At 42.4% G+C, this 12,013-nt stretch overlaps 1 protein-coding gene across 8 annotated transcripts in view; it reads left to right on the top strand.

Annotated features, from left to right (window-relative positions):
- Window positions 1-12,013, top strand: part of ARHGAP32 (Rho GTPase activating protein 32) — a 407,411-nt gene that overhangs the window by 247,871 nt on the left and 147,527 nt on the right. For 2 of the 8 annotated variants that reach the window (XM_074976800.1, XM_074976801.1), the window contains exon 1: window positions 3,518-3,921. The exons of the other annotated variants lie outside the window; for them this stretch is intronic. The gene's annotated coding sequence lies outside the window, so the exon portion shown is untranslated. Of the gene's footprint in view, window positions 1-3,517; window positions 3,922-12,013 lie in introns of those variants that run through there. 8 annotated transcript variants of the gene reach the window in all.

A 12,013-nucleotide genomic window follows, 5' to 3' on the forward strand; every position in this document is an offset into this window, starting at 1 on the left:
GTGACAAGGTCAGGTATTTATTTTCTCTTTTCAGTTTTAGTGATGAACTCTGAGTGTTGGTTGACATAACATTCATATTTCCACTCTGACCAGAGCAACTTCTGCCACAATCTCCCTTTGCAGTTGAGAGGTTAGTTTACAAATTATTATAAGAGGCAGCAGTGTTGCCTGAGGAATTCCATTTTCATTTTATCTGGGAGGACCAGATGCATTTTAGTGAGCTACATAGGGGAGTTGAGAACCAGCTTCAAGAGGGAGGAAGAGGGTGGAAAGAGACCAGGAACTGGGAGTGAAGTCCAGTGCTTGTTTATGTAGAAGATATACAGTAGGGTCTCAACATTCATGAGGGTTCTGTGTTGAGAACCCTCGTGAATGTTGAATTTTGCGAATATGGCAGCCTGCCCTGGAGTCCCGGGGGAAGCGACGGCCGCTGGCAGTCCCTGCACAAGGGCCCAGGAGAAACGACGGCTGCCAGCCGGCCACTCGGCCACTTGAGAATAATTGAATTCACTAACATTAAGTTTGCAAATATTGAGACCCTACTGTAATGCCATTTCTGACACAAAAATAAGACTGCTACTGAGATGGCTCATGCTGTAATAACTTAGCGTTTCAAGGCCACAGCTTTATTTGCTCTTGTATATTTGCTTGGCATGGTGACAGCACCCATGAGTCAGACTGCTTCACTGAGTCTGTGGGAGAACTGTCCTGCAGCGTGTGCCAGCTTGGCATGTTGTCTCTGCTAGTTCATGTCAAACAGTAACTTTTGAGAATTTCTCCAGTATAAAATAATGGCCTGAAAGACACATTTTTGATGGGAAAGATTTTTTCCTGTCTCAGTTTCTCCTTGAAGTGAAGCACTATGTTATTTCTTACAATAACAGACCTCAGTCACGAGAATTAGTTTTCATTTCTAGAGTATGGAAAATTAATCAGGCAAGTATGGAAGTTTTTTTTGTTTGTTTGTTTGTTTTAAATCCAGTAACTTCAAAGAGTGCAGGAAATTCTCACAAGCACTGCTTTTAAGATGGGAAATAAAAAGATGACTTTGACAGAGTCTCATCTCTGTGTGTGGGAGGCAGGATGCCCATGAGAGAAGGACAATTAAAACAAGGGTGTGGACACAATATATACAGATAAACAGTTGCAGTTTTTTTAAAAGCAAGTTACTGTTCAAGTATAAATTAATGTGGACACGGGGCAAAAGAAAAATTAATTCACATCATAGGTGTTAAGGCAATAGTGGGTGTTCTGACTTGTAGTTTCAGATATATTCTGCAATGCTTTGAAGTGGGTGGGTGGATTTTGCACCAAAATGGCAACTTTGAGTCACATGATATTAGACTGAGAAGCTCAGCAGGAAGCAAAGGAATGTGAGCTCAGAAAAAGAGCAAGAAGGCTTCAGATCACAAGGTTGTATACAGCCTTTCATCTCAGGATTTGAAACAGTGGAAGAGAAATGCAGTGAATCAGTGGCTATCGTAGGTGCAAAAGGTTAGGTACCAGAGATGCAGAAAGACCACCTGGCCAAGGTTTGGGTGAAGGTGCTTCTGAAAGGTTCAGTTGGGATTGTTGGCACACACTCCACTTAGCTAAGAAATGGACACAAATTATGTGAAAGGAGAGAGTTTATTTGAAGTTCATTGTGCGTAGAGTTACAAGCCCTAAGATCTGAGTGTGTGGAAAGTGTTTTTTGTCTAAGTAGTTCGTGGAACAAGCCACTGTGTTGATACATGCAGGGTACTTTTGTGATAAATTGGAGAGAGATGGGATGTATTAATAACCCATCTCAGCAGGACTTAGCCTAGAAATCCATACACCAAAGTAACCTCAGACAGTCCACCCAAATTTCCTTTTGCATGGTGCAGTCCTGGGTAGTAAGAGTATCTCCGGAAAAAAACAATGTCATAACTTTAATGTCCAATGTCTCTCAGCTGTGCAAGGGTAACGGTGAGGGCAGGGGGAGGATTATCTCTTGAAAAGGGACAATTTCTCCTTCACCAAACTCCCTCCTGGCCCCACACCTTATTGTGCACCGAGTTCCCTTCTGCACCAAACCTCCATCCCAGACCCCACATCTCCTCCACAGAAAAGTGAGGCCCTTGACCACTTACCAAAATCTTGGAGTGGCCACCCCTGGAATAAACTATCAGGTTTCGCAATGGAAAGAAGAGCAGGATCTCCCAGGGATCTGTGCCAGGACCTACGCTCTTCAGCATGTTCATAAATGATCTGGAAAGCAGGGTAAATAGTGAGGTGGCATTTTATTGAGAATTAAATTTAACTACATGAGCAACCTGGGAAGAGGTCAATTCAGGTTTGTTCCAGAGCCAAACTCTATCATACCACAACATATAGAATAACAACAAACTTAACTGATCAAACACAGAACAGAAGAATTTCGTGATCGGAAAAACCTTGCAGTATCACACAGATGACCATGAAGGAAGACACTGTAATCTACCAGTTTCTGAGTGTTCTACATGGATATCAGAAAACACTATGGATTATTTTGGATTGAAGTGGACAAAACAAAATCTCATTTGTCCAGGATGCTGTTTGAGTAAAGCATTAAAATAAAGCAGCAAATTTATATCCAGAAACCTGTGATGATCAGGTGCTTGTATTTTAACCTGGGAATTTATAGTTGCCACAGCAGCAAGTGATGGAAGAGCTAGCTGCATTTCTGTCTCTTTTCATGGGGTAACAAACAGGTAATGCCACCTAAGGACTGGCTTGCTAGGGCTTCTGCTCACTGAGTGGAAGTGCTCGTAAGAGAGTATCAAAGATCTCATTTACGCTCTCCTTATATCTGGGGCCAACACCAGTGCTGTGATGGTGGCATTGGGCACTCTTGGAAGCCAAGATACTGGGATAGATGGACCTTTGGTCTGACCCGTTATGGCTGCTCTTATATAGCAATAATTTGTAATATAGTCTTCAGTAGAGCTAGTGGCTCTTCAAACTATTAACTTACTGTGTATGATTTAAGAGTGAGACCAAAATTGGGGGCCAGCGGACGGAAATAATTCTTATATCATAATTTTATCTGCCAGCAGATTCTGAACAATACAATTCCAGTAGTGAATAAAACGTGGTGTAATTTAATTTCCAAGCACTTAGATTCCCCCAAGGTCATAACACAGAACCTTTGGACAAACAGATGTCTTAACTGAAGCACATTTGGATAATTAATTGAATGGGGCAGTTCTGGCTGCTCCTTGGCTTTCAAAAGCAGATGCTTCATTTTCTGTAATAATCTGTGTAGTGACTAGAGCTGCAGTATTGTAAATCTTATAGGACAGATTCTGCTTTGACTTGTACTCGGGGCAGCTTTGGGGAGATTCCATGGGGTTGTAAGTATAGGCGGTTAGATAGCCATAGAAATGAAAGAATGAATCAGAAATCAGCTGGAGTTAAACAGAGCTCATGTGATGTCCGTTTGCTGTCACTTTTTTGCCCTGTGAGCTGTAGCAGCAGACTATCCTGAGCACAGTCCCTGCCTGCATTCCCTCCCTCTCTGTTTCTCTTGGCTCTTGTTAAGCTCCACAGCTTGTCTTGTGGGACTTTTCCAATGAGAGAGCGAGAGAAAGAGAAAGGAATACACTGATTTCTCTACAGTGTAAATTGAGCATGAAATGGGCAGTGTGGAAATGGCTAACAGGGCTACGGAGAGAGATCTTAAATGCTATTCATAGACACGTTCATCTGAAGGAGCAGCAGCAGCAGGAAAAGGGGAGAGCAAGTGAGCTGACTGCAGGGAGTTTAATTTGATTTTTGCTAGGCTGGAGTTCTTGCATTTTGGAGCTGATGCCTGGACAGTTTTTGCAATTAGCTGCTGGGAAACGAAGGAGAGACCTGGAACTGTTAGGCCTTGGTTAGGGATCCCATCCATGGAAAGAATAGATCATTGTAGCAGGGGTAAGTAGAATGCAGACTTGCAGAGATCCTACACGTTATACAAAGGCTTTTTATTGTTTGTTTTTCTACCACGGTTGCAAAATCTTAAAATCTAGATCTAGGAACAATGGGGAAATGCATTTAACTTGGCACCAAATATTAACAGGATAATAAAGCAAATGAAAGAAGCTATAGGTTAACAGGCAGAATTTTCCATATAGAATTTTCATATCTAGCTGGAAGGGGCTTTTGAGTAAAATCTCTTACTTTGCAGCATTCAAACCAAGGATGATCAGATTTCCCTCTCCCTTCTTTCCCCATATTAACCTTTTGACCTGTGGGCACGGTTTATACAATGAGGAAGTGAATGTAGATAACAAATTACTGTAGTATAAAGGGTTAATCTTTAAAAACACCCTGTTCAATAAATCTGAATATTATTCATTAACTAAGATGCAGTATACTTACTGGTATTAATTACAGGAAATGCATTAGCGACATTTTATACTGCTATACTTCTTCTGTTTTTAATTGTTCGAATATCACACAGAATGTGTTTTCATCGATGAAACTGGATTTATTAGCAAGTTTGTGTTTTCACTGATTGAAAAGTGAGAAGTTTTTTTCCCTCTATACTAGTCCTTTCCTTTCTGATTCCTTTCCTAGAAACAGTCCTTGGAAGAGAGTGTGAAAAGAAGTGCACAGACACTCCAAACTTTTATATCCTTTAAGAACTTAATTAACCTCTCATGGTTCTCAAGAAAAGGGGGATACCGAACAATGCAAAGGGACATCTAATTTGAGGCTTACATGCCATGCTATCAGACTGCTAGAGAAACCTACAATGGACAGATAAAGCTTTTCAGAGGGTTATGAGCAAAGTTTTCATTTCTTAGTCAATAAATAAGTTGCTCCACAGGGTTGGTGTTTGCTTCTGGGACTTCTCAAGAATGAAGCTTTTAAAAATCATGCTATGCCCAGGGCTGTTGACAGGGGCGGGCAAAGGGGGCAGTTGTCCAGAGCATCCATCTGCTGTCTGCCCTGCCGTGGCAGTGGCTGGAGCCCCCGGTCCTTTAAATCCCCACCAGCCCTAAGCCCTGCCCCTTCCAACCAAGGCCCTTCCCCTCCGGGGGTGGGACCTCCTCCCTCCCCTCAGCTTGACACACAGCCCTGTACAAATGGCTGATTTGCCTAGTGCTGGGTTGAGCTCTGAGTAAGAGGGCACAGGGAGGTGCACTGGCCGGGAAGGAGCCCCAGAAGGAATTGTCTGTCTCAGAGTTACACCTTGCCTTGGGGCAGGAAGGGAGGGTATGTCACTGTTGCTTTTAGAGAATGCAATTTACTACTGGCCGTACACCCCCACCCTCCGGCGCACCCTTTTCACCATCTCACCTGTACAGCCTCAGTCTTGCTGTTTGCTGCACATTTGCTTTCCCTGGAGCCTGCTCTCCCCCTTCTCCACTCCAGCTGTCCTGGATTTGTGATCCAGGTGGACCATGCAAGGATGGGAGAAGGCCTTTTACTTCTCTTCCCTGCCACACAGGATGACAGCTGAGTCCTCGGCTTGTAGCACAACAGATAGAAATCCCCATACTATTTCCTTCCATTTCTGTCTAAAAAGGACCACCATGATGCAAATCACACAGTGAAGGAAAAAAAAAATATTACCTGTATCACTAACTAACACCCACCTTCAGGTCAGAGAAACCGATAGCACTTTCAGAATGGAGCTTACTTTTAATCCTTTAGTGAGGTGTGTTTACCTTTTTACACATTGCTAAGCCGGGGGAATGGTGTCAGTAGAGTTGGCTGATTTCACTGCTTTTACTCTCAGTTGGGTCTCATGACTACCATGAGGTGCATAGTTTGTAGTACCTCCAATCTGAAAGGCTCAAAAATCACGAGATTAGCTTAAAATCATTAGTGTTTTTCAATAAAGTAATACCCTGGAGCCTTTTTTATTCTGTTTCTGGTTTCTGAGTCTTCTAGTTTCTGAGGGTGCACTTGTGTTATGCTCTCACATTTGGAAAACTGAAATTCTCACATAATCACTTAACTCTGAGCCATTGTCATTAAAGTACACAAAACATTGTGATTCTCCAAACACTGTGATTCTCACAGATAGATCTCAAGAACTGGCAGTACTGATTTTTCTGAAACATGCCAGTTTACTTATCTCACTTTCAATTAAAAGTGCTCCAATATATGTCTTTGGTATTCTTAAAAAAACAAAACTGGCTCTCCCCATATCTGAGTCCCAAGTTATGGTACACAGAGGCGTCTTTTTCAGGAAGTGTGGCAGTGCACTCATGTAAAAGCACTGAAGTTTAACATGTCCTTGCAAATGCTTTTATTAAGGAAATATTTCATTTATATGATAGTTATTTTGTGGGAAATTATTTGAAATAGATTACTCTTGTTCCTCATGACTGTTTTAATTTCCTTTTGGCTGCTTAACTCTGACAGCCTTTTTTGCTTCATGGGTAAGTGCTGAAGTCCGCACAGCAGACCGCTTGGGGGCTACAGGCAGCGCATTGAGCCCTGCTTTCCTCCAGCAGAAATGTCTTGTGGATTTTCAAGGGCTGTCGGCCATCCAACACCCTTCCGTGAAAATACTGTGGCTGCAAAGTAAGACACCACACACCCCTCTCATGTGTCTGAAAGTGGAATGCTCCATTTTCTTGGCAGAATAAAATGCTTACGTAATCAACAGCGTGCCGTAGTAGTGACATTGTGTTTGGATGTCCGATGCTTACCTGACATCTAAGGTCAGGGCAGCACTATGAACTTGCCAGCACAGCTGTGTTAGTCAGGGGTGTAATGATGTCTGATTTGTCTGTGACAGAGCTGTATCAGCAAAACATAGCGTTTCATTTGGAGGTGGTGGAACAAGCTATGCTGGCAAAAGCAGTTTTGCTAGTATAAGCTGTGTCTGTGCTATGGGTGCTTGGCTGGTAACGTATGCCAGCACAGCTGTTCCAGCAAAGCCTTAGTGTAGAGAAGTAACAGGCTGGTTTACCTTCGGCAAATGGAGAGGTGATTTCTGCATCACCACATGTCTTATATTGAGCTTCTGTTATTAAATGGGACTATGATTAAATGTAAAGGTGCCCAGGATTTGTGTGCATTTATTATTAAATTCTATCTCCCTCCTCCAAAAAAACCCCCCTGATTTTTATCTCTATCTTTGTTTTTGGTTGTATATGATTCATGAATATCCCCAAAGGTGGCCCATATTAAGGTCTTGTCATTCATGGTTGACTTGCCTGGCGATCATCAAAATCACATATTGAACACCTGTCCCATGTAAAAGTACCACTGATAAATCTTATCAATATACGTAATATTACCAACCCTCACACGTGACACACTGATGAATCGTGAAATTTAAAATAAAAAAAAATTTTTGTCATTATTTTGGTATTTGAGCTTTTACGATATATTCATGCCATGTTTCCAAGCTTTTCTCCATAATATGGGGAGTGGAAAGTAACTTACTTAGGGTATGTCTATACTTCTGGGAAGATTGGTCCGGTCAGTTAAAGATGTGCAAAAACGGATTTCCCTGGGGTCAGCAGTCGACCCCTGTATTCAATGCTATCGCGTGAAGTGAGGGAGGTCAATGAGGGCATATAGAGGCTAGGTCTATACTTGGGAAATAAGTCGATTCTGATACATCGATTCTAGCTACACAAATGCTGTAGCTAGAATTTAATATCTGAAATCCACTTATTTCGTTAGTATAGGCTTAGCCTTAAAAAGGCAATTAACTCAGATTTTCATGTAATCGTACGACTCCAGGAGCTGTGCTTCCAGAAAAACACTAAAGATACATTCAGAAAAAGCACCTAATGTCAACCCCTCCTTCACCATCCCTTTCCAAGTTTCCTAGAGAAAAGGAGTTCTGATAGCCTGAACTGATAACAAATCCAAGTTTTGGCATCCTAAGGTAAGAAACAAATCACAGTCAGTGGCCCTTATTGGGTCAAATGATGGATCTGCCTGCCAGAGAGTGTTGCTAAAGCCAGTCTTCTAAGGTGAGGACTTGAAAAATAAGTAATTTATTACAGTCAGAACTTTAATATGGTTTGAAAAAGAACAAGGCAAATTTATGGAGGATAGGTCCATCAGGGCAGTTAGCCAGAATGGGCAGGCATGGTATCCCTTTTGTCTGTTAAGGCTGGGAATAGACAACAAAGGTGGATCATATGATGACTCCCTGTTCTGTTCATTCCCTCTGGGACCCCTGGCATTGGCCACTGTCAGGAGAGAGAAGGCTAGGCTAGCTAGACCTTGTATCTTATTCTGTAAGGCCACTCTTATGTCTGCCTTGCTACATCCACCTTCTTTCTCTGATACCGAGTAGGCTTCAGCTCTAGCATCTTTGCTCATCACAAGTGGTGTAGCCTGGCATGGAGAGAGGGAGAAGATCCCTCCAATAATCAAACAAACCATTTAGGGTTTTAAAGAAAATTAATGCCAATATTTCCCACTCAGAAATCCCACAGTGGCAAATGCGGTTCACAGAGCACTTCGTGGTGTTGTGTATTCTCAGCCAATCGGCAAAATTGGTGCCCAAGGCAATGGTGTTGAGCACAGCCCCTTGGAAGATGTGTTTTTAAATGTCAGCTGTATTGACTTGATTACAACATTCTGCTTTGAAACTTTGCAAATGTTTTGATGCTTAATATAGACCAGACCCTGGTTGACTGCAGCTGTATAATTAGAAACGTGCATAAATAAGTTTGTGTCTGAAAATCATTCCTCTCTCACATTTAGAGTGAATGAAACACCCAACTGGGCAGAAAAGTCTCCTGCAACTTAGTATAGGTCTTCTGAGATGGGAAGCTGTAAAATTGCTTTTTGGGGCTCCAGGTTTGTTTCTCAATAACTGAGATCGAACATGCTTGTTCTACATCTATGGCTATATCTGCACAAGAAGCTTCTGTCGACAGAAGTGCTTGCTCAGCAAAACTTCTATTGACAGATTGTATCTACACATAAAAGCATATCAAAGGAGCAATCCTCTCTGTTGACAGAGAAAGGCTGGACTGCCCAGCCCTCTCTTGACAGAGCAGCTGACTGGAAGCTCTGCAATCAGGAATGCCTGGTGAACCTGAACCCCTGTCTGTTGAGAAAAGGGTTCTGGAGTGTCTACATGGCTATACTGTCGACAGAACACTGTCGAGGGGAGGTATTGTACCTGGACATGGAGAGGTATAATGCTGCCGGAGGATGTGCCAGGTTTTGTCAACAAACAGTTGACAGAGCGCATTTTGTGTGTAGATGCTTCATGGTTTTTCCAGACAGAAGCCCAGTTTTGCTGGGAAAAGCCTCTCGTGTAGATGTAGCCTAAAGCTGCCAGCACCAATAACTCAACCTGGGAACTGAGAGTTGAGATGAGTGATTTTCACATCATGCATCAACATCATCAGTCTTCAGGTTAAAAATTCTGTTCTCATGTGTATAATCCTATTTTTTTTTTCAGTATGTGCCAGTTTGTATCCCACCATAGGCAGGCATTAGCATCATGCACATTTTTTTAAATAACTCTTCCACGCTGTGTTCCTATGTGAGGACATAAAGAGCTGTGTGGGGATGAAATTAACAAAATTAGAAAAATTAAATTCTGAAAAATAAATTCAGGTAGATGAGTTCATGCACAATCTATATGAAAGTTTTTCCCAGTATAAGAAAAGCTTTTCCAGCCAAAGCTGTGTTTATAATAAGTAGGCATTTACCAAAACCCACTTCTAGGATGAGCATCGTGTAGAAGAAAAATATATGCAGATTATTGACTCCGTGAACTAATATGAAATTAAATAGTTTATCAGTCCCTGGAGGAATTAGGAGGTAGTGAAATTTGCCATCCGTTGTCACTGAGAAACCTCTGAATTTGAAAAAGGAGGGCATAGCTCCTGTTTCTAGAATCACCGGTTGTATATACCCTTTGAGCTTCTGTTGCAATTAAAGAAAACAGTGTATTTGGCTTCACGCCTGTATAGGACGACAGTTTTGTTTCAATTAATTTTTAAGAGCTTGATATTCAGAAGTGCCAGGGTAGTGCTGGTTGGGAATCTTTCAGGTAAATGTCATTTCACTGGAAAATGCTGGTTCATTGAAACCAGATCTTTTTACAGAAACATAGTGGTTTCAACAAAACTTTTTTGGAGACTATTTCTCAAGTCCAGGTTGGAATGGAGGAGCCCGACTATCTGTATATAACGGGGGCAGTAACCCCCGGCACAGGTGCCAAGAGTTGCACACAAGCCGATTTTCATCAGCGTGTGAGGTGGGAGTTCAGCACCACTCCTTGTCCCTCAAGCAGTCGGGAGCTTGCTCAAGCCAGGCCACCTGTGGATTAACAAAAGACCAGCTAATGCTACCGACCACCACCTAAATGGTAAAGCTCCGCATCTCTATTTATTTATTAATGAACCAGTTGCACGTAGGACTATGAGTGACTTTTAAAAGTATCACCAGCACCTGGACCGTACAGAGAGGTCAAAAGGTCAAATTTCAGCTCTCTGCCTCAGAAAGGTTGCTGGCCCCTGGTATGTAGCTTTGAATTAATTAAGGTGAGTAGAGATTTGCATCTGGTTTTTCATGCTCCAGGTGAATTTCCTCATTGGGTGGGTGTCCATCTGTCTGCCTCTCTTTAAATGAAAACAGACTTTCAGTTTTTGCTGAATGAATTTGCTTGGTTTTGGCCAGCCCTAGTGCCAAATGCCCTCGCTCCAAAAACGTAAGCGGAAGTTGAGGGCACTCCATGTGTCACAGGGTGCTGCAATATTACAGAAATAGATTTCCTTTTAATTGTAATAAGGCTTTTAGGACAATCGGGTATAACTGAGCTACATAGTGTAAGGAGAGGGTGAGTTTTTTTTGAAATCTTAAACAGCAGAAACAAATGAGAAGAGGCCAAATCTGGTTGTGCTTTCTCAGACCAACTGTAGCCAAACTCCCCTTGAGTTTTGTCTGAATAAATAAGCTGTGTGTGACAGGATTTGGCCCACAATATTTTTTAACTAGTGATAGAAATAGTTTGCAAGAAAAATTAGCTTCATATTTCTTGCTTTTGGCCATCAGATGTAATTTTCGCCCCATAAGTACATTCCACCGGAGTAGATAAAGGTGGCATTTGTACTGTGGTTTTGCTCGTCTGATTTGCTAAATTGCACAAACATCATAAATTAATGAGAGGGCTGACTTCAAGGAGGCATTAAAAGTGTGGTGGCTTAAGAGGAAAAAAATGAGTTCCAAATATTGTCAGAAAAATTATCAAATGAAACAGTGGTTTAGACATTTAATGAGCTTTTTCTATAGCTGAGCAGGAGCAGCTGCAGTTTCAACAGTGTGTGTCTGGCTTCCTTTGCCAAGGAGTAACCTTAAATTCCATTTTGGAAATATATAAAAAGATTACCAGATTTTCTTGGAACAATGACATGCTCTTAGCCAGGAAAACTATCAACCTTTCCACTGACTTCTGGCAAGAGACAGCTCGTGGTTCTTTAGCATTCTCACCATCTCTTCTGACTTGATCATGCTACGTTTTGCGCAGCAGAGACTAACGGCTGAGTTTCTGAGATGCAGCATGATTGTATTTGAATTGTTTGTCGTTGTTGGGAAAGGGGATTGAGGTATTATTCCTGATGAATGCATTGCAGCACTTCACCAGACATGTACTAGAGCTCCCTGGTTGAACGCTGCTAACTTGCAGGAGTAGCCCTGGGGTGAGTAGCCACACTGTGCAGTCATATCCTAATGCAGTGGTGGGCAGTCATTTTTGCAGGGAGGTCCATTCCATGAATTTGGGTAAGTTCTGATGGGCTGCACATTTCTGCTATGTTAATGGAGGGAGTGCAGGGCCTAGGAGGGGGTTTGGGAGCAGGATGGATCTTCAGGCCAGGACAGGGATTGGGGTGCAGGAGGAGGTACGGGGTCTGGGAGGGAGTTTGGGGGAAGGAGGGAGTGTCAGGCTGGTGCTAAGGTGTTGGGGTGTAGGAAGGGGTGTGGGTTCTGGGAGGGAGTTGTGACTTGGAGTTAGAGGGCTGAGGTGCAGGAGGGGGTGTGAGGTTTCGACTCTGGCCGGGATGCACTTTTAACACACGTG

The sequence above is a fragment of the Carettochelys insculpta genome, chromosome 25, assembly GCF_033958435.1.
Source record: "Carettochelys insculpta isolate YL-2023 chromosome 25, ASM3395843v1, whole genome shotgun sequence".
In the NCBI taxonomy this organism is placed as follows: Eukaryota; Metazoa; Chordata; order Testudines; family Carettochelyidae; genus Carettochelys; species Carettochelys insculpta.